We start from the raw sequence: 26,036 nt of genomic DNA, 5'->3' as shown, positions 1-26,036 counted from the left end.
TCACATCATCAGTATTCACTGACTATCAATATTATAAGGTTAGTAAAGAAAATGCCCTGACTTATCTTGCCCTTCAGGAAAGTCAGAAAAAGACTGTGTCGTCTCTAAAAGGTATTTTTATATCCTCTTAAGAGTTTCTGATAAGCCAGTAATTTTATTTTTCCTTAGAGAAATAAACCATTAAAAATTATATAATGACCACCTCACACCCATTAGTATGGCTACTATCAAAAAAAAACTCCAGAAAATAACAAATGCTGGTGAAGATATGCAACATTGGAACCTTTGTGCACTGCTGGTGGAAATGTATAATAGTACAGTTGCTGTGGAAAACAGTATCGCAGTTCCTCAAAAAATTAAAAATAGAACTACCACATCTAGCAAATCTACATCTGGGTATACACCCAAAAGAAATGAAAATAGTTTCAAAGAGATATTTGTACATGTATTCCATGTTCAAAGCAGCATTATTCACAATAGCTAATGTGGAAGCAGCCCAACTGTCCATCAACAGATGAATGGATAAGCAAAATGTCATATATACATGATAGAATATTTAGCCTTAAAAGGAAGGAAATTCTGACATACGCTACAACATGGAATAACCTTGAGGACATTATGCTAAGAGAAATAAGCCAGTCACAAAAAAACAAATACTATATGATTCCATTTACATAAAATATTAATACTTACAGTAGTCAAAATCATAGAGGCAGAAAGTAGAATGGTGGTTGCCAGGGGCTGATGGGGAGAGGGAATGAGGAGTTATTATTTAATGGGTATAGAGTTCTGGAGATGGATGGTGGTGATGGTTACATAACAATATGAATGTACTTAATACCACTGAACTAACTGTACACTTGAAAATAACTGAGATGGCAAATTTTATGTTATGTGTATTTTACCACAAGAAAAAGGCAAAAAATATCATGACTCAAAAAAAAAGATCATGACCTGCTTATGCTTAGATAACTTGGCAATAAAAGTCATGTTTTCCTGTGAATATAGAGGAATCATTCTGTTATAAAAGTCACATAACACAGGAAGTATGGAAAATAACAGGTGGAAAAACTCAGCCCTACTCAGAAACTCCTAACTATTAAGATATTTTTGCATATTCCCTTGTAATTTTATTACTGTAATTTCAATTTTGTGTTCTACTTAACTGCTAGACATTTGTGGTGGTTTTAAAATATATCCAAAAATTCTTTGATACTCCTTTCTTGAAAAGGTAGAACTTAATTCTTCTCCACTGAGTATAGGTTGGACTTAGTGACTCACTTTTAACTAATATCGAATGATAGTAGTGACAATGTGTGACTTCCAAGACCAGGTTATAAAAACGCATTCTCCTCTATCTCCAAGATCTAGCCACCGTGTCATGAGAACAATTGAGCAGCCCTATAAGGAGGTCCATGCTACAGAAAACTGAGTCTTCTGCTTGTAGCTATATGACTGAGCCCTCCTGGCAGATCTCTAGGCCAACTCAAGCTCAGATGACAACAAGTCCTACCCTGATACTCTCCTACAACCTCATGAGAGACCCTAAGCCAAAATCATCCAGATAAACTGCTCCCAAATTCCCAACCTACAGATGAGATAACATGTCATTTTAAATTGCTTAAATTGGGTTGGAGGTGGGAGATTATATGAGTTACAAAGCAACAGATAGCCAATACAATATTATGTCTCATTTTCTCTATTACAAATAAACATTTGTGTATATGAATTTTTGCTTATTTGGATTACTAATCTAGAGCAGGATCTGCAAAGCATGTTAAAACTTGACTAAAGAATGTGAAGAACATTTAGAGATTCAATGTCAAACTGTTTTCCGATTTACAATAATGTAAGAGCCTACCAGTTTCGTTAATACCTTTTAAAACATTATCTATTCTTTTGCTGATTTAACAGGAAGAAAATGGTTGCTTTAATTTGAATTTGCTAGATGTTATCAGGGTTAAATATTCTGTTGCAAATTTTAATCTTAGTTCCTCATTTGTGAATTATTTTTTCTTTTTTTTTTTTTTTTTTTTTTTTTTTTTTTTTTTTTGTTGAGACAGAGTCTCACTTTGTTGCCCAGGCTAGAGTGAGTGCCGTGGCGTCAGCTTAGCTCACAGCAACCTCAAACTCCTGGGCTCAAGCGATCCTACTGCCTCAGCCTCCCGAGTAGCTGGGACTACAGGCATGCGCCACTATGCCCGGCTAATTTTTTCTATATAGATTTTTAGGTGTCCATATAATGTCTTTCTATTTTTAGTAGAGACGGGGTCTCGCTCAGGCTGGTCTCGAACTCCTGACCTTGAGCAATCCACCCGCCTCGGCCTCCCAGAGTGCTAGGATTACAGGCGTGAGCCACCGCGCCCGGCCTTATTTTTTCTTATATTCTATTTTTTCTTTGCCCACTTACCTACCAGGATCTTAATGTTTTTCTTATCAATTTGATGAACTCTTTACCTTACAAATATATTAAACCTTGGTCATATTTGATAAAAATTATTTTACCCAATTAGTCGTCTACAGAGGCAGTACAGTATGTTGAGTATCAAAGACCCCAATTTAAATTTCAGAAAAGGAAAAGCTTACTTACAAGGTCCAAATACATAAAACTAAAAGGTATAATTAATTTTTAAGGGAGTTAATTTCACCTAAAAGTAAATAATCCTGATTTGTAAGTTTCCTAGAAAAATATTTCAAAAATGTTCTGAAAATAGAATTTTTCATAGATTATAGAATGTGGCTCCAAGAAACTTAATAAACTAGGTTTTTGAAAATAGGGATGGGAGAAAAACTAAAATCAACAAATATGCCAATAGTTTAAAATTTTTCAAACATAAATCTCTAATCAGAGCTGCCAATATAATTTTTAAAATTAACTCATTTTACTTTCCTTCTGATAAAGATATTTTTGGTCTAGCCAACTGAAAAAATAACTAAACAAACATGAGTTATTCTATATTACTAAGTACTCTGTCAATTATTTGACAAGTTTTCTTTGGGTAGACATCTCTTTGCTTTAAAACTAAAATAAATGCTAAAATATATAATAATTATCAATTTTCCAAAGGCCAGGAGAAATAGATTAAATTATCAAAAACTGTACTATGTATCCATAATTTCTATGTCTAGGGGCTAATACTAATAAGGCTAAGACAGTGTAGGTAGATGAGTAAACATGAAAGAAAATCTATATTTCAAAATAAATACCCTATGAACAGTCAATCCTCTTCAAATACAAATGACTAAGTACTAGGAGTATGACATTTATGTAAAATTTCATACCATAAGTAAATTATAGTCTATTCACCATTAACAATGAGAATGAACTAATTACAACTACATGCAACAAAACAGTTGAATATCACAAACATGTTAAGAATGCCAGAAACAAGAGTACATGCCATATAATTCCATTATATAAAGTACAAAATAGGCAAAATTAATCTATGGTGCTACAAGCGAAGATAATCATTACCCTTGGAATGGCTAGAGAGGTAACTGGAAATGGAGCAAGGAAGGGTTTCTGAGGTACTGCTAATATTGTTTATTGACTTGGGTGCTGATTTCAAGGGTGTGTTCAGTTCAGGAGTTCGAGACCAGCCTGAGCAAGAGCGAGACCCCGTCTCTACTAAAAAAAAATAGAAAGAAATTATATGGACAACTAAAAATATATATAGAAAAAATTAGCCGGACATGGTGGCACATGCCTGTAGTCCCAGCTACTCGGGAGGCTGAGGCAGGAGGATCGCTTGAGCCCAGGAGTTTGAGGTTGCTGTGAGCTAGGCTGACGCCACGGCACTCTAGCCAGGGTGACAGAGCAGGACTCTGCCTCAAAAAAAAAAAAAGAGAGAGAGATGACAGCTCTGTGCATGTTATTTCTTCTGAAGACCTTCCAGAGGGACAAAATGTGGAGGTGGAAGAGAGTGATATTGATGACCTTGACCCTGTGTAAGGCTAGGCTAATCCTCACCCAGACCAACTTCCAGTCCTGGAAGCTCCATTCATGGGTAAGTACCCTGTATAGTTATACCATTTTTTATCTTTTATACCCTATTTTTGCTGTACCTTTTCTATTTTTAGATACACAAATACTTACCATTGTGCTACAATCACCTACAGTATTCAGTACAGTAACATGGCACACAGGTTTGTAGCCCAAGAGCAACAGACTATACCATCTAGGTTTGTGTAAGTATACTCTAAGATGCCCATGAAAAGATGAAATCACATAAGGACACATTTCTCAGAACATATCCCTGTTGTTAAGTGATGCGTGACTATATAAACGCTTCTAAGACATGACAAATAATCTAATTAACTTGACATTCTGAGAGTTATTTTATGAATTACATTTTCCATGGCATAATAGCTAAGAGCCACACTGTCAATGATTTTGACTTTCAGGAAAGGGTTAACAAATTTTCAATAGCCTGCTGGACTGCTTTATTTTCTGAGGCTTATTGTTTGTCATAGTCTAAATTTAAATGATCTTCAATCATCCACAAACAGACTTTCTTCTTAACTACATTTAAAATTTACTACTGTTAAGATATATCAAGGTATAAGAATTATTAATAATATGATAAACACCCATATACCCCCCTCTCAGTTTAAGAAATAAACTGTCAGTTTTGCTGCGGTGCCCTGTGTATCTCTGCTCATACCTAGGTAATAACCTCTATCCTGAACTCAGCATTTATCACATACATCTTCCTTTCACGCTACCATTTTTCAAAAGTCAAAGGTGGCTATCTTCCTATTGAGCACAAAACAACTGATCTCAAATTATGTCTTTAAAATGTTCCTGAAAAGGTTTGTTAAATGATACTGTGTATGAATGTATTACAGATGTCAATCACTGTATCTGCCTACCCACAGCCCTTTTTCTAAGGAACTACCTGGCCCCCACAATCCACAAGACCCTGCCCCTCACCCCAGCTACAGCTGATCAGATAAGGAGTGAGGAACTGACTCAAAACCATCCTAACCTGTCCCTGGCAAAAGAGATCACAGAAGTTTGAAACTGGAACATTAAGCAACTGAGACAATGAGTTGTTAGGAGTTAAGCTGAAAAGTCATGGTGAAAAGGCAAAAAGAAGACCAAAGAAAAACAAATGAGAAACCACGTGGCCCCTCAAAAAAGGAAAAAATGGTCTTATTCTTGACAATTTTCCAATTCCCATGATACCAGTACCTCATTTTCTGCCTTTGCATTCTTTGAGGTCTCTCTGAAGTCTTACAACAAACTTCTCTTTATTTGAGTTACCTCAAAAGGAAAAAAAGATAAAAAGCCACAGGAAAAAGAGAATCCAATAAAAAAATATTCATTTCAAGCCTGTAAATCACAAACTTAGAGGAAAAACATTATTTACAAAAAATATATTTGAAATTCATTTCAAATATACTATAGAAAATGTGTTAAGAAATATATTATTTAAAGAGAGAGAGAATAGAAAATTCCAAAAAACTCAATGACAGTTCCTATCGGAGATACATGTAGAGTTTTCTCTGGTCACTAGAAAACATTATTTTTTTTTAAATCCACTGATAAAAATTTGCCTTTATCTTAAGTCACTTACTTGTGAATAGTCCTTAAACTAAAAAATCCACATTTTCTAGGTGGGGAGTAATGGCTAACACCTATAATCCCAACACTCAGAGGCTGAGGTGGCAGGACCGCTTGAGGCCAAGAGTTTGAGACCAGTCTGTGCAACATAGCAAGAACCTGTCTCCACAAAAAAACTTAAAAATTAGCAATGCATGGTGGTGTACTCCTTTACTCCTAGCTACTTTTGCAGTGGGGGAGGGGAGGGTGCTGAAACTGGAGGATTGCTTGAGCTCAGGAGTGTGAGGTTATAGTGAGCTATGATCCTGCCATTGCATTCCAGCCTGGATGACAGAGAGAGACCTTAGCTCAAAAAAAAATAAAAAAGAGAGTCTATATTTTCTATCCCAAAATCGGAGCATAGTCTTAAAAAGCTATTTTTTTCTGATTTACAGGTTTGTTTTTATGAAAGTCTTAGAAAAGTTTAAACACTAAAAAAATTGTATCTGTCTAGAAAATCTAGGAAATATAAATATACCTTTCTAGTAACACAATTTTCTAGTTAGTGGGTCTTATAACATGAGTTCATTAACATTCGGGATTTTAAATCTTCATCTTGAAACTCTCACTACTTTTGAGATTAGTAAAATGTCTCTCTCCTGTTTTCCATACCTCTTGATTGCTTTTTTCTTGACTGATGGCTTCTCTACTTCTGTCCAGTTCATCAATGGTAACATTTCCAAGGCCTCTTCCTAGGCCTCTTCTTTTCCAGGTCCTTCTTCCCAGGCAATCTCACACACTTCCATGGTTTCAATTATTTCCTAAATCATATTTGTTTCTTAGATCTTTCTGTGGCTCTGGACCCAACTTTTCAGTTTATTAGATGGTCTGCCTCCAAGTATCATTGGCACCTCAAATTCATCAAGTTCAAAACCAAATAAATTCATTATTGTCTATCTTTAAAACTATTCCTTTTTCTTGTTTTCTGTTTTAGTAGATGGGATTACCATAGATCCAGCTCATCTTTCAAACTCCCATCTCCCCTTCATTCCATCAGATACTTGGTTACCAAGTCATTTCAACCTTTAAGATGTTTCTCTATTATGATATATAAAATATGTGCTGTTTAAAAAAAAAGACATTTCTCCAATCTATTTCTTTTCCCCTTGTCTCCGTTCAGAGCATCATCTTTAGGTTAAATTATAGTAAAAGCTTCAAAAATTATCCTGCTCTTAATCCATTCTTTATACTGCAACTAAATTTATGTTTGTAAAACAGAATCTAGTAACTCTGCTCCTACAACTCTTCAATTACTAACACTTATAGGATAAAGTTCCCAACTCCATAGCATGATGACACATGGAAACCTTCACAACACTAATTTACAGTCTCACTCCTTGCTTTTTTTAGGGAAACTGTATAACAACTGTTCGTGTTAGATAATCATACCGAGATCACATTCTCTGAACATCCAGAAAATTTCATTACCTCCACAGTCTTTTCCTAAATTTTCTCTGGCAGGAATGCCCTTCAATTCCAAATTCTTATGTCATCTCCTATAAATCTTTCCCAGACTGTCCCTTAATAGAATTAGCACTTCATCTTTCCCATAGCACCCTGTTCATTTTTTATACTACTTATCATTTTACATTTATACGCAACATATATATAATTCATTCATTCAATGAACATTCACTGAGCACTTAATGTTCACAAACTATTAATAGTAGAGGAGACACACATAAATAGTATACAATATGATCAGTACTATAATAAAGTTACAAATAATATATGTATCAGTCTCCCCACAAGGTTGTATGGTCATTAAGGATTGTATTTTCTTACTTATTTTGATATCAAAAGAAGCCTCCAATGAACAGATGAACAAATGGCAGTGTTAGAAGCTGTTATGAGCTCAATTTAAACAGAAAAGAAGGGGCTGGGTGCAGTGACTCATGCCTGTAATCCTGGCACTCTGGGAGGCCGAGGCAGGAGGATCGCTTGAGGTCAGGAGTTCCAGACCAGCCTGAGCAAGAGTGAGACCCCATCTCTACTAAAAATAGAAAAACTTGGCCAGGCAACTAAAAATAGAAACAAAAAAATTAGCTGGGCATGGTGATGTGTACTTGTAGTCCCAGCTACTCTGGAGGCTGAGGCAGGAGGATCCCTTGAGCCCAGGAGTTTGAAGTTGCTGTGAGCTAGGCTGACGCCACGGCACTCACTCTAGCCTGGGCAACAGAATGAGGCTCTGTCTCAAAATTAAAAAAAAAAAAAAAAAAAAAGAAGGGAATCAAATGCAGGGCTGCCAGGGGAAGGAGGAATGAGGAAGAAGGGAGTAGGGTAGGCCAACAGAAGTGGTAAACAACATGATCACAGAAGCAGAGGAGGTAGTTAAAAAACCAGGCTGCAAAGCAACTCATAAGAAAGAAAAAGGAACACAATTAACATACATCACCAGGCCAGTAAACCAGAGGGAAAAAATGGAAAATGGAAAGAAAAACAAGGAAATGGAATTCATATACTATTTTGCAGGTAGCCTGTAAGAATATATGGTAAAATAAACAAGGTACACACACAAAATTTGACCTTGCTGATGATAACAAGGCAAGAAAGGAGCTACAGATAGCCATATAATGAGCTAAATATATGATGTCATGGAAATGGGAATCATCTGATAAAAGCACATCATCATTAATGTGCAATGAATCAGAAGATTGGAGCAAAATATAATGCTATTGCTCTATCACCAAGTAAAAGCCTAATTATGATTAAGCTAAAAAAATAGTATAAGAAATACATATAAACTGTATTGGAGATTCATTTATTCACTCTCTAGACATTAACAAGGTAATGAGCAGTTAAACTAGAAAAGTGAACACTGCCATCTGGATTCACTCAACAATACAAACACTAGTCAGAAAGGGAAGACATTTCTCCCAGCTACCCACTCACAGCAAGGATTAATTACTAGGCCCATGGCCTCAACCTCACAAAAAATGTTAATGCTTCTTAGAAGGGAATGGTCTATCCCCAGCTAAGCAGATTCTTTGCAGGAATTACTGTAATAGAAAGGTACCACTGCTAATTACCAGGCTACAATGTAGCAAACACATGTGTCTTGTTAAGAATTTTGAGTCTATCAGCAATCAAGTTCCCTGATTCTGGAAGTATGGTGATGTTGAGTGCCCAACCTTAACAGACCTGAACCCTACCTGACAGATAATGAAATAAAGTAACAAAGATTCTAAGATCCAAGAGTCTCCAATGGGCATGAAGAAGCCAGAATCCTAACATGGAAATTGAAATAACTGGAATTAGAAATCCAGACACATTGTCATAGGTCATATTTGATAAATTTAATCAGAAAGCTTAATGCATTCCTTCTCTTAAAACCCATATCATACCATTCCTTCTCCTAAAATCCTTTAGGTAATAGGGAGGTGGAAGTGGGGGAGAAGGATTTCTAATACATTTTTTTCCATATTATCATCCCTGGTTTTCTCATTCACTTGTACAATCTCACTTAAGAAAATTTGCTTTAAATTAAGGAAACATTTATATTCATTTCCTAAAAAAAAACAAAAAAAACAAAAAAAAAACTGATATATTCCCTTTAAATATTAGTAGCTTATTTTCTCCCCTTCTTTTTCCTATTTGCCTATTTCCTTCTATTTTTCCCCTCACTTATTTTGTTTTCCATATTAATCTCTTATCTGACTTCTACTCCTTCCTTCCTCACTTTAATTTCCCTATTTTTATATCTAATATTCAAATGTGTACCACACATGTTTATGATTAACTCTGTTAAAAAAATAAAAATCTTGGCTTTCATTATTTTCTATTATTGAATCACTTTTCCACATCTAAAAAAGTTATCTCTATGAATCCAAAACAAGTATCTCTATGAATCCTAAAAAAGTTATCTCTATGTAAGTTTATACAACATAATAAAATTTCTCTCAATATTCAAAAAGACCTTTACCACACTAAGTTCTGAATATATAAATACATATTTTTTGAAACATAGTATCCTTAGCTTCTTTAAAAAAATTAGAGCACATGTTGTGAACTGGTATTAAAGATAATGTGCAAATCAGTCTTAAGATGCTGGCATAACATGTCAAAATGCACCTTCAGTTATAAAGTTATCATATCTGTTTACTTTAAACCATGGCAAATGGGAACATATAGGAGACATCCTTTGTATTTAAATGTCTTTTAGCTGAGCATGGCAGTGTTGGTGCACACCTGTAATCCTAGCACTTTGGGAGGCTGAAGCAGGAGGATCACTTGAGCCCAGGAATTTAAGGCTGCAGCGAGCTTTGATCACACCACTGCACTCCACTCTGTCCCCCTCAAAAAACCAAAAAGTTTTAAATATAGTACTTTAAAATCATTACACCCCCCATTCTACCTCTGTAGCTAGTTTCTAAGCCTTTTTTTTAATAGAGATTACTCTCACCCAAATAGCCCATACATACATTCCCAATCATTCCCATTGCAAATGAGTTTTAGAGTAGCCACGCAATGCTACAGAGTTCTTGTCTCCTGGGCCTGCTTTCTCAAGCAGCTCTAGGACAATTACCTGGATAACAGGTTAAAAACAAAGATGGTCATCCCCAAGAGATTCTGAATCAGCAGATCTGAGGAGAGGCCCCAAAACCTGTATGTTTTGAGGTCCACAGGGATCCCAATACGTAGCCAGCTTTGAGAACTACAGCTCTAGAGATTATCTTCAATTTTATTCTTCGAAGCCTGAAATTTCCAAAAACACTGTTCATTTTATGAAGATGAGCATCAGTGGAGAGAACTAATCTTATCCTTCCATCACCTGAGAACATTAGTCTTCCAAAGCTCCAAAACACTTGACAGCAACATTTCCTTTAAACCAGAAGACAAAATTATAGACCTCTAATACTTTGGGGGGGAGGGGGAGGGTGACCATGAAGACAATTAATAGTTAATAATCATAGGACCATTTTGTGTGTCCTTTTATATGGGCCAAGGACTGGATTGTTTTTCATATATTATTTCTAATCTCCATCACAACCGATGAGGCAAGTATCCTTATACCCACTTTACCAATGAAGAAACAGTCTTAGACTATGGAACTAGTCCAAGGTCATTCAGCTAATAAGTGACAGAACTGAAAATTAAATCCAGATCTCTCTCAAACCTGTGAAATCTGTAACAGTCATTCACATAATGTCTCTCATAATATTCAAACTCAGCCACCATCTATTAATACATAACACAATCCCCTATCCCCTCTCAAAATATCATAAGACATCTTGCTTTCCCACCTAGATCCTATCCTCTTTAGAACCTCTATTTCATTAACTTCACTGCACTTTAACTTCTTTAGAGAATGCTCCTTTAACCTATATGCCTTAACTATTATCAAATTCACCTGGAAGATGAGATTTCCTCACAAATATCTCCAGATGAAGCTTTTTATTCCCCCCTCCCTCCTAAACAGAGCAGGTAAGTTGTTTTACCAAACTCCTTGGTCCCCTCATGGCTGCATCAGACTGTTATCCTTCCAAAGTCATAAAAAACCTTTCCTCAATCTGACCCATGTGATCATTCAGTTAACAAATATTTGCTGAGTGCCAAGTATGTAGCAGGAACCAATAGTACTAAGCAGTGGGGATACAGTAGTAAAAAGAACATGGTTCCCACCCTCAAGGAGTCTAAAGGTTGATATTTAACAAATATTTCAAATGCGATGAAAACAGGGGAAATGCATGTGCTATGAGCATATAGCAGAAAGAATTCATCTAATCTGGGAATTGGAGAGGAAAGCGTCGATTGAAATAAGACCTAAAGGATGGATAAAGGAGTTAGCTCAAGCAAGCAAAGAAGCACTTTCCAGAGAGTAGAAAGAATATGTGAATGGGTCCTTAGGCAAGAAAGAACATGACTATTTAATATTTCTTTTTAAAAAACCAAAAAGTCCCATGTGTCAGAGAAGAAAACTAGAGAGAGATGAAACTAAAGAAGGGAGGGAACAAGATCATTCAGGATCTGCGACATGATCACATGGTTTTTAAAGGATCAAGTGTTGATTACTCCCCTCTTACACCCTTGCCATAGTTTTCAGAAACTGTGAATTCAGAAATATAGCATCTATATTATAGGTCATTAAATATGAAATGTCCGATTTCAAATCAAAAGTCTAGTTTATCTCAAACAAGTAGCAGTACAATTAATCAAAGTGTGTACCAAAACTATCATCCCAGCTTTGCCATCTTAATGGTACCTTGTTCATGCCAGCAGCAAAGAAGCCTGGAAAGCGAGTGGTGATGAAATCACAAAAGGCATTTTCCACAGCTTGTTGAGAATTGAATATTTTTCCTGGCAAGAAGTGATCCAAAGCTGGGAAAAAGTGGTAGTCAGTTGGTGCAAGGTCTGGTGAATATGGTGGATGACAGAGTTTCCAAGTCCAGCTTCTGCAGTTTGAGCAGCGTTATTTGCACGACATGTGGTCGAGCCTTGTCTTGCAAGAGGATTGGCCTCTCTATTTACCAATCTCAGCTGCTTAATCACAAGCATCCTCATCATTTTGTCCAACTGGATGCAGCAGACATCTGCTGTCATCGACTGACCAGGTTTCATGAAGCTGTAGAAGATAATACCAGCACTGGACCACCAAACACACACCATTAGCTTTTTTTTTTATGAAGATTGGGTTTTGAACTGTGTTTTGGCACTTCATCTTTATCCAACCATTGTGCCGAATTCTTGCGATTGTCAAAAAGAATCCATTGTTCATTACACATAACAATACAGTGTACAAATGGTTTGCCTTGATGTTGTAATAGCAAAGAAAGGCAAGCTTCAAGACGATTTCTTTTCTGAAACTCGTTTAATTCACGCAGAACCCATCTATCCAACTTCTTTACCTTGCTGATTTGTTTCAAATGGTCCAGTATTATTGGAGTAGTAACATCGAACCTTGCGCTAATTCATGCGTAGGTTGAGATGGATTCGCTTCCACTATAGCTTTCAGCTCATGATTATCCACTTTGGTCTCAGGTGGCCCACGTGACTCATGTTCAAGATTAAAATCACCAGAACAAAACTTCTCAAACCATCAACGTACTGTGCGTTCATTAGCCACATCCTTCCCAAACACTGCATTGATATTTCTTATTTTTTTTTTATTTCAGCATATTATGGGGGTACAAAAGTTTAGGTTACGTATTTTGCCCTCCCCCCGCCCCGCCCTGCCCCGCCCCCTGAGTCAGAGCTTCAAGCGTGTCCCTCCCCTAGACAGTGCGCATCGCACTCTTAGTTGATATTTCAAGCTGCCTGCGCTGCATTGGTTCCATGACGGAACTCATATTTGAAAATAACACCATTTTTGACTTATCCATGGTTTCACAAAAATTGCTCTAAAAATAATTTGAAAGATAATCACAAGCCAAAACGTGCACTTGAAAGACAGAGGATGGTACCTTCATGATAAACATACAAAAAGTGTCAAAGTGAAATGTCAGAGATATCAACTATTAAACTTAGTACTTAATGAAATCAGACATTTCATAGTTAATAACCTAAATACTTTACTACTGCAATCCCCAACCCCTAGGCCATGGACCTGTACTGGTCTGTGGCCTGTTAGGAACCAGGGTGCACAGCAGGGGGTGAGCAGAGGGTGAGCAAGAGAAGCTTCATCTGTATTTACAGCCATTCCCCATTGCTCACATCACTGCCTGAGCTCTGCCTCCCCCCACCAACCCCACAACTGTCTGTGGAAAAATTGTCTTCCATGAAACTGGTCCTTGGTGCCAAAAAGGTTAGAAACTGCTGCTTTACTACATTGTCTCCTTACTGTACTACAAGCTTCTTAAAATTCTTAAAATTTATGAATACCTTTATTCTTCATTTAAGTGACTCAAGAGTTTTATTCTAGTGTCCATTTTACAACGAGATTAACTAGCATCTTTTAGAGAAACAAATTGTTTCATGTAAAAGTCAAAGCGTACATGAACAAAAATGTTTGTTCACCCTAAACTCAAATATCATGAGGAAAGAAAAACACTATATTTGGGGCTGGGAGCAGTGGCTCATGCCTGTAATCCCAGCACTTTGGGAGGCCAAGGCAGGGGGATAGCTTGAAGCCCAGAATTCTAGACCAGCCTGGGCAAGATAGTGAGACCCTGTCTCTACAAAAAAATTATTTTAATTAGCCAGCAGTGGTGCATACCTGTAGCCCTAGTTACTCCAAAGGCTGAGGCAGGAGGATCACTTGAGCCCAGGAATTTGAGCTATGATTGTACCACTGCACTCTAGCCTGGGGTGACAGAGCAAGACCTTATCTCTAACTAAAAAAAAAAAGAAAGAAACAAAACTATATTTGACATAGTCCTATTTATATCATGTAAAATATAAATAAAAGCTCAAAAGAGCCAGGCGTGGTGGCTCACTCCTGTAATCCTAGCACTCTGAGAGGCAAGGGAGAAGGATTGCTTGAGCTCAGGAGTTCAAGACCAGCCTGAGCAAGAGTGAGACCCCCATCTCTACTAAAAATAGAAAAATGAGCTGGGCGTCAGTGGTGTGGGCCTGTAGTTCCAGCTACTCAGGAGGCTGAGGCAGGATGATCGCTTGAGCCCAGGAATTTGAGGTTGCAGTGAGCTATGATGATGCCACTGCACTCTAGCCAGGGTGACAGAGTGAAACTCTGTCTCAAAAAAACAAATAAATAAAATAGCAGAAGTACAAAGGCTCACACAAGAATAATGGTAGCCAAGAAATTAAAAAGAATTCTATTTATAATACCATTTAACTTTCTCTCTTATCATGCAGGCTTAGCATTCATAAGTACAGAGAATGACAAAAGAACAAAACTAGTAACTTTTAAAGAAAAGGAGCCATGGGAACACTCCACTTATTTCTGGATCTCGCCACCCAAGTTCTCTCAAGAAATCTCACCATTAATTATATTTTCTCTCATGGGTACCTCCAACCTCCTCCTCTCCCTAGGATTCTTCCTATCAGCATTTATGCTTAATCAAGTCTTACTTAAAAAAGAAACAAACAAAAAAACTCCTGCAACCCAGCACCCTCCTCCTCTACTACTGCTTTTTCCTTCACAAATTTCTCAAAAAAGTTGAATACACTCAGTCTCCATTTCATTTGGAAATACTTTTCAATCAGTCTTCAAGAAACTCCACTGTGGTTGCCACCCCCATTTCTCTACCACAACTGCTCTCATTAAAATCACCAAAGACCTTTTCCTCTCCAAATCTAATGGGTATTTTCAATCCTCAACCTACTTGACCTCTTGGCAGTATTCATCATAGTTGACTACTCTCTCAAAACACTCTTGTTCCTTGACTTTATGTATGCTCTGATTTTCCTACTTTTCTAGGTCTCCTTCTCAGTCTCCTTTGCTAGCTAGTCCTTCTCTAACTAGCTTTTAAATCTTTAAGTTCAGGAGAGTTCAACCTTAGGCACTTATCCTTTTAACACTATTCACTCTCCCTGGGTGACCTCACTCTTGCCCAAGGCTTCAAATACCATCTATTATGCCAATGACTACCAAACTCCAGTCAGATCTTCTTGATATCCCAACCCACATGTCAAACTGCTTATTCGGAAATCTCAAAGAAACATCAAATTCAGCATCTCCAAAAGCCAACTATAATTATCCCTCAAAAACAAACGAGGTATTCCCTATCTCAGTCATCCAGTTGCATAAGCCAGAAACATCTACAAGAAGAGGTGACCTCAAGAAGAGGTAACTATGTTACCTGCAAGGCTCTTTTCTTCTCTGAATTTATAATCTATACCATCAGTTCTCAAAGTGAGATCCAGGGATCTTTGAGGGTTTCTGAGACTATCTTAGTCAAAACTATTTTCATAATAGTATTAAGACATTACTTGTCTTTTTTACTCTCATTCTCTTATGAGTGTACAATGGAGTTTTCCACAGGCCACATGATATCACAACAGACTCAATGCAGAAACAGATATGAGAATCCAGATGTCTTCTATTAAGACAGACATTAAAAAGATTTTTAAAATGTCAAACAATGCTACTCTTTTTTTCTTTTCTTTTTCTTTTTTTTTTTGAAACAGAGTCTCACTCTATTGCCCGGACTAGAGTGCCGTGGTATCAGCCTAGCTCACAGCAACCTCAAATTCCTGGGCTTAAGCGATTCTACTGCCTCAGCCTCCCGAGTAGCTGGGACTACAGGCATGCGCCACCATGCCCGGCTAATTTTTTCTATATTTTTAGTTGTCCAGCTGATTTCTTTCTATTTTTTTAGTAGAGACGGGGTCTCGCTCTTGCTCAGGCTGGTCTCGAACTCCTGACCTTGAGTGATCCGCCCACCTCGGCCTCCCAGAGTGCTAGGATTACAGGCATGAGCCACTGCACCCAGCCTACAATGCTACTCTTATTTTAGAAAAGTTATTTTTCATTAAAAATATTAACATGTACTATATCTTTATTTTAAATAAATGTATAACTGCATTTAAAATTTCAAATACAGTATATATCAATAGCTATATCCCACATAAACAAAAGCTCTTTGAGTCCTCCATAACTCAACTGTATAAAGTGGTCTTGAACACCAAAAAGTCTGAGAAACGATGACCTATTCCTGTAGTATATTCACAAATAAGACATAATGACATTTTGTAATAGTCAATTCTCAAGTATCTTCTACCAGCAAATTTTCCTTTCACATTTATTGGCATTCTCTCATTCAGTCATATAGTCTCATTTTGCTCAATAATTATTGGGCCCCTACTATGTGCCAGGCACCAGGGATAAAAAAAAAAAAAAAAAAAAAAAAAATGAAAGAAATGACTTCATTCTGGCTCTTACAGGGAATATTTTCTATATCTTTGCTACAAGTCAGTTCTCTCATCTCTATCAGAGATGTAACAATCATCTCTGCCTAAAATGTGAAGAAAAGACAACCCTGCAACAGTCCTACTATCTAGTCTCAACATAAAATGGACAAATGGTAAATTTAGTAGGGCTAGAAAAAGTAGAAAACATTCCAGCTCTAAGTCAGACCTATTACATTGTTCCAAGTAAATTCCCAGAATAATCAACACTCCCATAATACAGTAGTACATACAAATGGGCTGAGAATTTAGCCTCACCTGTGTTTACATATAAAATACAAACCTCAACAACTACTTTTACAAAAACAAGGCTGATCTACTATAATCCAGGAAATCTGGAAGGAACTATGTGACATTTGGTACTAGTTTGGCCTTTGCAGCACAGGAGGCAGGATAAGGATAACAGAGAAAACAATGTCACACACTGATATGAAACAAAGAGCTAAACTAGAGTCTAACTAAGCGTGCTGGTCCCTGGCCTGTTAGGAACCAGGCCACATAGCAGGAGATAAGTGGCAGGCCAGGGAGCAAAGCTTCATCTGTATTTATAGCCGCTCCCCATCGTTTGCGTCACCACATAAGCTCCACCTTCTGTCAGAGTGGCATAGGAGCACGAACCAGACTGTAAACTATGCATGTGAAGGATGTAGGTTACACATTTCTTATGAGAATCTAATGCCTGATGATGTGAGGTGGAGCTGAGGAGGTGACACTAGCACTGGGGAGTGGCTGCAAATACAGATTATCATTAGCAGAGGTTTGACAGCACAATAAATGTGATGTGCTTGAATCATTCCAAAACCATCTCCCCATACCCGTCCCCAGTCCATGGAAAAATTGTCTTCCATGAAACCGGTCCCTGGTACCAAAAAAGTTGGGGACCACTGCTTTAGGAGAGCTGAAACTAGGAATAACCAAAAAGAAAAAAAAAAAAAGCCCTAAAAATGAATCTACATTTTGCTTACCCACTATTTAGTTATCCTGAGTACTTTTCTAAATTAATTTCAAGGGATATATCCCCAAAAAATTGTCTTACAGTTTGCAAGTCAGGATTATTTTTTGCCCTAAAGTATAAAATTTTCACTACAAAAGCTTCCCTGATACATAAGAAACTGTTAACATCAGTTAACTCCAAGGAGAAGTGAGGGTCCAGGATACGAAGCATATTTTTTTTCAGTATGTATGTTTTTAAATTTTTTAAAAGCAGATGTACTTACCACTTTTTGAAGTAAAAGAACAAGGAAAAATTTTTTATAGGTTTCCATCCACATTCAATAACTTAACTAATTGAGAGGATGTTTAAGGAAAAAAAACAACTAATTGTTCCTTCATTGGAAGCCCTTACTGACTGCTTGACGCAGTACAGTTGCTGCTGCTTTGGGTATCCACAGAACTTTATCATTTCTTTTACCCCTCTGTACTATTATTTACATATCTCTTACACAGGACTGTGGAGATGATGTTTTATTGCTCTTTACACAGCACATACTAGTGACTAGGTGCTCCAGAGCTGTTTGCTAAATGATGGTCCCATTGGTAAGTCTCAGAATCCAATTCTTATACGCAAACAGGCATAAAAACACATATGAAGCCAGGTATTTCACACAATATGAAGAGGTTAGCCATTCCTAAACAGAAAATGTACTATACGGATATATGTAAAAAAAGAAAATATTATAATATATGTGTACATATTTTATAAATAATCTCAAAACTAACAAGAAATTCCTTAATAAAATACTTACTTTATATATTTAGACATGAAAATCATGAATGGAGCCTATTAAGTTGTAGCCAGAGGTATTACTCATGCATGATTTGTAAATCTAGTTTTAAAAAGGAAAGTGCCACAATACCAGAAACAGTTTCTACAAGCCTACTAACAACAAAAAAAACAGTAAATGGCTAACTTTTTAAAAACTCACCCAATCACAAACTGACCAAAGATAAATCAGATTCCTTTATTTGCAAAAATATCCTTCTAGGCCAGGCATGGTGGCTCACGCCTGTAATCCTAGCACTCTGGGAGGCCAAAGTGGGAGGATTGCTTGAGTTCCGGAGTTCAAGACCAGCGTGAGCAAGAGTAAGACCCCATCTCTACTAAAAATAGGGAAAAAAAATTAGCCAGACAACTAAAAATAGAAAACATTAGCCAGGTACAGTGGCACATGCCTATAGTCCCAGCTGCTTGGAAGGCTAGGGCAGGAGGATTGCTTGAGCCCAGGAACAGAGAAAGACTCTGTCTCAAAAAAAAAAAAAAAATCCAACTATTTGTAAAAAGATCTCCTTTACCTTATTATTTCTCTGTAACATTTAAAATAATTCATCATACAAAAATGTAGCATCTACACAAATTTTCAGAGACGCATTTATTATATAAAGTGTAGTCTTACTTCATTAGTTACTTCATAACTAATTCAGAGAAAGAAAGCATTTTAAAGTTAGAAGTTAGAGGTCACCTAGCCTCATGCTTTTCAAATGTATAGCTATGACCCATTAGTAGGTTAAAAAAAAATATATATATATATAGAGAGAGCTAGCATTTTTTTAATGAAGCTAAATACAACTGAATTGAAAATATCTGACTATATGAGAAGTAGTAAGTGCATTTTTTAGTGAAACTTTCATTTCATTATATATATGTTACACATATGTACATTATATTCTCATAGAGATACTAGAAAATATATTTCTTACTTTGAGTGTCCTAGTCAAAAGAGTTTGAGAGTTTCCCAGACTTTCTCAGTTCACAGAATCCTTAGTGTCTCAGTTCATTTTCTCATGGAGCCCCTCAACCAAAAAAATACCTAACAGTTCCATTTACAAAATAGTTAGGTCTATACTATCTCGTAACTATTTATGTCCTAACAAATTAGCAGCAGTTTGAAAAATACTAAGTTGAAAGAAATATTTTATTACTAAATAAGCAAAATTACTTATTTATAGGATATATGCACCTATTAGACATTACACAATTTCTCAAAGCTTAAAATTATTTTGGACACTGTCACCTTCATTTACTGTTCCACATTGGTTTTTACACAATACTTGCATTTTATCACAGCAACCCCCTAAAACCTAGATTTCTGAAAACACATTGTCTTAGAAAAGAATGCAGTAGCACAATTTCATGTGCACTATCTCAAACTGGTAGTTTGAGTAGTGTTCCCACAGATGTCAAATACCCCACAGACATCCCATAGCTGTCAAATACTGCCGTTTTCCTCAAAATATCCCAGTGTCCATGTGAGTTCACTACAGTGCTCCAAGATACAGCAGGTCTACGAATAAGGTCATTTCACTCAACGTTGTTTCATTATAATCTTGCTGAGAAAAAAAAAATCAATTTCCAGATAGGGCCACTATTTGTGTGGAGCTTGCATATTCTCCCGCTGTCTGTGTGGGTTTTCTCCGGGTACTCAGATTTCCTACCACATCCCAAACATGCACACATCAGGTGAATTGACGTGTCTAAAGGGTCCCAGTCTGAATGAGTGTGGGTGTGGGTGTGAGGGCACCCTGCAAGCGAATGGCATCCTGTCCAGGGTGGGTTCCCACCTTTGTGCCCTGAGCTGCTGGGATAGGAATAAGTGGGTAAATAATTATATTACTTGTTTTTATTAATCTTTCTTAAAAGTATGTATAGATCACATTTATTTCAATGTTAGAGGTGTTCTGGGTCTTTATTTAGAATTTTGGTGATATTTTTGTGACCAGAAATATGCCATTAGAACTTAACTCTTCTCTGTATCAATTAGCCTATGGTAAAATTGCTTGCATTCATTTTGCTTAAAGTTGCGGTTTCTAACAACATTAAGTGAGGACTTACTGTATCATGGCTGAATGCTCAGTCTTAGAATCCTGGGTTTAACACTGACATAGCCTATAGGCTTGCTTTGTAAATTAAAATATAAGAGTTAAGGTCACAGTGATAGTAGAAAAATAAATGCACTTAGTAGAGGGTTTCACAAATTAATTTCAGCCTCCCATCAACAAAAGTTTTGAAACAAGATCTAATAATGTGATATTCTGTTGAAATTTGTATCTCTGAAAAACTATATTCAAAAATACATTTATATAACTATATAAGAAAAAGTTTGCTTCAGTATTTTCTTTTTTAGAAAAAAGTTTCAAAAATTATAAAAGTGGGTCTTACAATAACACTCTATATTACTAAAAGTGTCAAAAGTAAAAAGGCATCCACTCCCCTAGGGATAACACAGCTAACAGTTTAATGTCTATCCTTACTGATCTTTTTCTATTACATACAAAATTAAAACAAAACCAAACTACATTTCTTTGCCTATGTGTTTATTTTTCCATAAATCAAATCATATTCCACAGTGTGGTGCAACTTTTTTTTAACGTATATATATCATGAACATTCTTCCAAGTCAGTGCATAATAGTAATAGAAAACACTTATGTGGTGCTTACTATGCTTACTTAGGGCATAAATATTAACTCATTTAATTCTCACAGCATCCCAGTAAGGTAAGAACTATTAGTATATCCACTTTTCAGATGAGTTTAAGTAACTGCAAATGGTCACAGCTAGTGAGTGATACAGTTAAGATTTGAACCTAGGAAGTCTGCTGCACAGTCCAGGGACTGAAGGACATACTCATTTGTTTCTCGGGAAGTAACAGAGATATCCCGAAACCCGAAAACGGCATAGCACCTCACAGCATAAATATACTATAATTTTAACTGTTCCTCTTCCAATACACATTTATGATATTTTTTTACTATTTGTTATTGACTTTTTTTGAATAATGCTAAAATGAACATTCTTACAGAATTCATGTGCTCTTATGTTAATATTTATGTAAGATAAATGCTTAAAAATGAAATGATTCTATCAGATATGTACACTTTTAATTTTGATAGGAAACTCCAAATTTCCTTCCAGAAGGTTGTTCCAGTTGTACTAATTTATAATCCTAATGACAGAGGAGAGGGTTGAAATTCATTTTTAAGTTAACAAATATTTTTGATTCATGGAAAGAGAGGCCCATTTTGAGTTTTTAATAGTGATATAGAATAGAATGCCAGGTTGATCACAATTATCCTCTGATTTGATAATTATCTGACGTATTAAACAAATGTAGACCATGACTGTATAGTAGATGCTGCTTCCAGTTATGAAACCAACTATGGATGAGATACTTCCCCTATATGAACCTCTGTTTTCTTATGTAAAAAACATGGGAATTGAACTAGCTGAACTTAAAGAATTAAAACTCCCAATGCTATGATTAAGAAGTGACTTAAAAGTTATTACAAGCCTATAATTACAGTACAAGTATAACAGGTTAGGGTCTTAAAGCTTCTATTTTCTTTAAATTACAATAATTATTGCCAGAGCACCCAGGCAATGAAAATTTCATTTTTTTAATGAAAATAGTCAATAAAGTTTTTAAGATCCACCTGTGGCTTATTCTCAGTGGCTTTTTAATCCCAACTTGTCATTCCCCTGCTACCTAGCAAATCTGAATGTACCTCTGGAGTATATTCCCAAGAGTTGAGATGTACCTAGGAAATAAGAACCAGTTTTTTTTGTTTTGTTTTGAATATATTATCCTGAGACCCCCTCTTTAGTCAATTTATTCAACTAATAATTATTGACTATATTACTTTATGCTAGGCACCGGGTGCACAATAGTGAATAGAGGATCTCTGCAATCATGTAACTTACAAATCAGATGAGAAAGGCAAATAACCCAAAATACCCACATGCAAAATTACACTTAGGATAACAACGAACAAAAAAATCAGTGCAGAAAAAACAACTATGCAATCTTTTGATTATTCCTTTTTTTTTACTGTGACATTAACAACTGTTTGACGTAGGGAAAAAAGTAAATAAGGAAAATTATTTCACAACTTGCCCCATACTGCAAAAATAACAATCACAATTGTAGATAACTTTTTAAATCATCAGTTGTCTCTATAATAAAATCACCAAAATGTTACTACTTTTCAGTGATGCTACTGATCATGAGGCGGGAATATTTGTTTTACATAACCAAAAGTATAAATGATTTGAAGAACCAAAGATGACAGAACTGAGTCTCCAAACAAAATGAAAGACAATAAATGAACTACAATTTAATAACCTTGTTCAAGGAAAAAGTACATAAAGAAATAACGTGATCTATTATAATAATCCATGACTTGTTAATAATTAACAAAATGTTACAAAAATACTGTTTTGCAAAGAACTGACAATCACCAGCCTAAGGAACAAGTGGCAGGGAAAAAGGAACAAAAATAGAATTTTTTTATTTTAAAATAATACCAAATGCCAGAAGTATCTATATTAATATTTAACTTAAAATAAACTAGTCATAGATTATCTGCAGAAATGAGAGCAGTATTCACATAAATAAATGAACTTCCTTTTGTGTCAGTTTCCACAACTACAAAATAATTTGCCATACCTACCTCACAAGATTGGTGTGAAGACTAAATAAAGTATGTGGAGGCACACTAAAAAATGATGTCAGTTATTTTAGACAACAGCTTCTTTTTTGCTCCCACTATAACTTACTGCAATTTAACAAATAAAATTGGGTATATAGGGACTTCATCTCTTCTTCTGCTCATTATGTGGTAGAAGTGTTATAAAATGGACAAAAGACTGGCAATCAGGAAAAGAGAAAAGTTCAAAAATTTTATAATTCATAAATTGATTACCCCACAGAAGGTTGGCTGTTCAAGTATTAACGCTCTTACATTACACACACACCAATATATCTCCCAGAATCAGAGAAATTCTTTCACATATGTATGAAATTGTTTACATCCATAACTCACCATCTCTACAAAGTTCTACTACTATAAAAAGATGAGATACACATGTATTTATCCACACATACAATGTATTCTAGCTTGACATTTATTTTCTGATTAAAGTATCTTAAATTTAACGCAATGACAGTTCAATGGTTCATATTTATTACATTGAATGGAGTTTGTCAATTTAGCACACCAAAACTACTAATTATTACATGCCCATGGGTTTGAAGCAACTTCTAGCATAAATCTAAAAACTAATCCCCCAAAGTCACAATACCATGTTATTATTAGCAGCACATTTCCTGGTTTATAAACAATATTTTACACTTAGAAATTGTTTAAACACAGGGTAACTTGTAGTATTTCATCAACTTTTCAGGTTGTTACTAGGTCTGCGGATAGCCTTTCCTTTAAAACTGTTAAATTACAGAGCAGGAGGTATAGTTAACATGGTAACACTAACGACTTCTTCAAATTCAAAACAAGGATCACCATCAAAACAAATCAGGTGGAGGACATGGATACTGATCACTAACCCCGACAACATGTTTTTTCCTCATGTGAAGGGTCTGCTACTATCACTAAAACCACATTAAAATCTATACCTATGTGCAACTTCCTTATCTGAAAAATTAAAATCCAGGCATTTCCAACACATATCTGTCACATGAGCTAAATATCATTTAGCTTGTCGGGCTCCATTTAAAAGGCGGCAGGGGTAAACACTGACAACTTCCAAAGCATAAAGATATCTCCCCCTTCAATCATTTGCGAATATACCGCTGGACTATGTTCGATAGCTGCTAGACTGGAGCACATCAAAGTTTTCCCTATACGAGAATGTTATTCCCACCAAAAAGGAACAGAAACTGGTCATCCTTGCCACCGGTGCCAGTTCCCCGGAATTTCCCAAACTATGCTTGATCTGCAAATGAAGGACATTTCTCCTGAGACCAAAGGCGAGAGGAGGGACGGGGATGGGGGAAGGACACTGGCAGGTAAGGAAGGAAATTCCGTCTTCGGCAGGCACCGGAGGAACCTGAAACCCAGGTCTCAGGATGGCCCTCCCCGATATGCCTCAAGACCGAGGGAGGTTTCCAGAGGGGAACACCAGGCAGGGCCCGGACTCCCTGCGCCCCGCCCCGCCTCCCTCGCCGCCACCCCAGGACCCGGGACCGCGGACAGAGGCAGCTGGGGCTGAGCGAGCGTCCGCGGACCCAGCCAGGTCTTTCCGCAGCTCACCTGAGAGTGTTGCCTCCGCCCTCGGCTCCCACGGTGCATCCCGCGGGGCCTGGCGGAGGGTGCAGTGACACCGCCCCGACCGGCCCCAGGGCTGCCCGGCCTGGCCTCCCCGCTCCGGGGACGCACCGGGTGCTCGCTTGCACCGGCTCCGGGGATCCTCCGGTCTGCCGGGAAGGAAGAAGAGGCGGAAAGGCTGTCTCCCCTCCCCCACAGCAAGCCAACCCCTGAGCTGCGGCTCTCTGCAGTTCCCTCTGGCGCAGGTCTGGCCCCGCTCCCCCGCCCGGGAGTCACTTTGGCAGGGCCGGCCGAGTCGCCATTACAGCCCAACGACTGACACGGAGGAGGAGCGGCGCCAGCGGCAGTGGCTGTCGCGGCGGCGCGAGGCAGGGCGGGAGCAGTCAGAGCCCAGGCAAACATCGCGAGAACTGTCCCGACACGGTTCCACAGGAATGTAACCTTCGGGTAGAGCCATGTTAAGTGTGGCCAAAAGGCGGAAGCTGGATAAAACGAGGAGAGAAACCGCAAGGAAGCCATGTTTGATGTGGCGAAGTTTGAGCTTTGCAGGACTCGGGAGGAGCCGAACTATATCCGCAGAGACCACCCCTACCCACTTCCCTTTCACGCTAATTGGGCCTCCTGGCTGCGCATTTCACCCCGGGCCAAGAAAACAAGCTGAGGATTTGACAAGGATGAACTCGAAGTCTGAAAACAGCAGTTTCTCAGAATTTACGATGTTTCGCCAATTGTACAAATAAATCGTCACTTCAGTCAGTTTCAGAATAATTGCAGCTCTGTGACTGCTGCAGTTACCCACTGCTGTCACTGTGGCCGTTTTATTCGCAAGGGTTACAGTTCTATCTAGTGTGCACTCACTCTGTCTAATGGCTTAAGTCTCCAAGCAAGTAAAACGGAGTTTCCACCTATTACATATTGGCCTGATGTAACTGTGCTTTGAGAGGCCCTCCTTGGTCAACCTATCTTCTCATCCTCTTTCCCCAGTCTCCAGGTGGTAAATTCTTTCATCTGTCAAGACTTAGTTTAAAGGACATCTCTTCTGCGAGTAATGCCACCTTCCATAGGTGCTCACTGCACACGAGCTCTACACGCATCACTTTTCTCCACCTTCTGGACTCCGATAGTTACTTACCCAGAGGCTCTTTCTCATCTTTAAGTCTCTTTTTTGTCTCTATATCCCAAAAGGGGCAAGCGCAGTAACTAGCACACTGTAAGCGCTCAATAGATGTTTGTTGAATAGACCATATAAATGAAAGCAGGAGGCAGTTCATAATTAGTTTCTCTTTGTAGATCCCACAGCTGTACCTGAATAGGAGATAAATGGATGTATGAAAGTCCTGCACACATATAAAATGTGTCTCCAGGAGGTGAGCCAGAGGGAAGAACAGAAAATATGGGTAATCCAGCAGTGCAAGTGGCAGCAAGAAAAACAACTTAGGTCTTCCCCAGCCTTGCTCTATAATGCAGTGGGATAAATACTTTTCTCTTTTACTTTTTTTTTTTTTTTAAGGCAAGTATGAGGTGAAATTTATTGAGGAGAGAAAGATAGGATTGTAATAGGATTACAG

At 37.4% G+C, this 26,036-nt stretch overlaps 1 protein-coding gene across 1 annotated transcript in view; it reads right to left on the bottom strand.

The window, feature by feature from the left end:
- Positions 1-24,509, bottom strand: part of CEP350 (centrosomal protein 350) — a 159,567-nt gene extending 135,058 nt beyond the window's left edge. The window contains exon 1 of the mRNA XM_069480283.1: positions 24,454-24,509. The gene's annotated coding sequence lies outside the window, so the exon portion shown is untranslated. The remainder of the gene's footprint in view (positions 1-24,453) is intronic.
- Between the last annotated feature and the right edge of the window lie 1,527 nt (positions 24,510-26,036).

This window comes from Eulemur rufifrons, chromosome 8 (genome assembly GCF_041146395.1).
Source record: "Eulemur rufifrons isolate Redbay chromosome 8, OSU_ERuf_1, whole genome shotgun sequence".
NCBI lineage: Eukaryota > Metazoa > Chordata > Mammalia > Primates > Lemuridae > Eulemur > Eulemur rufifrons.
This window is presented reverse-complemented; position numbering and strand designations above follow the sequence as displayed.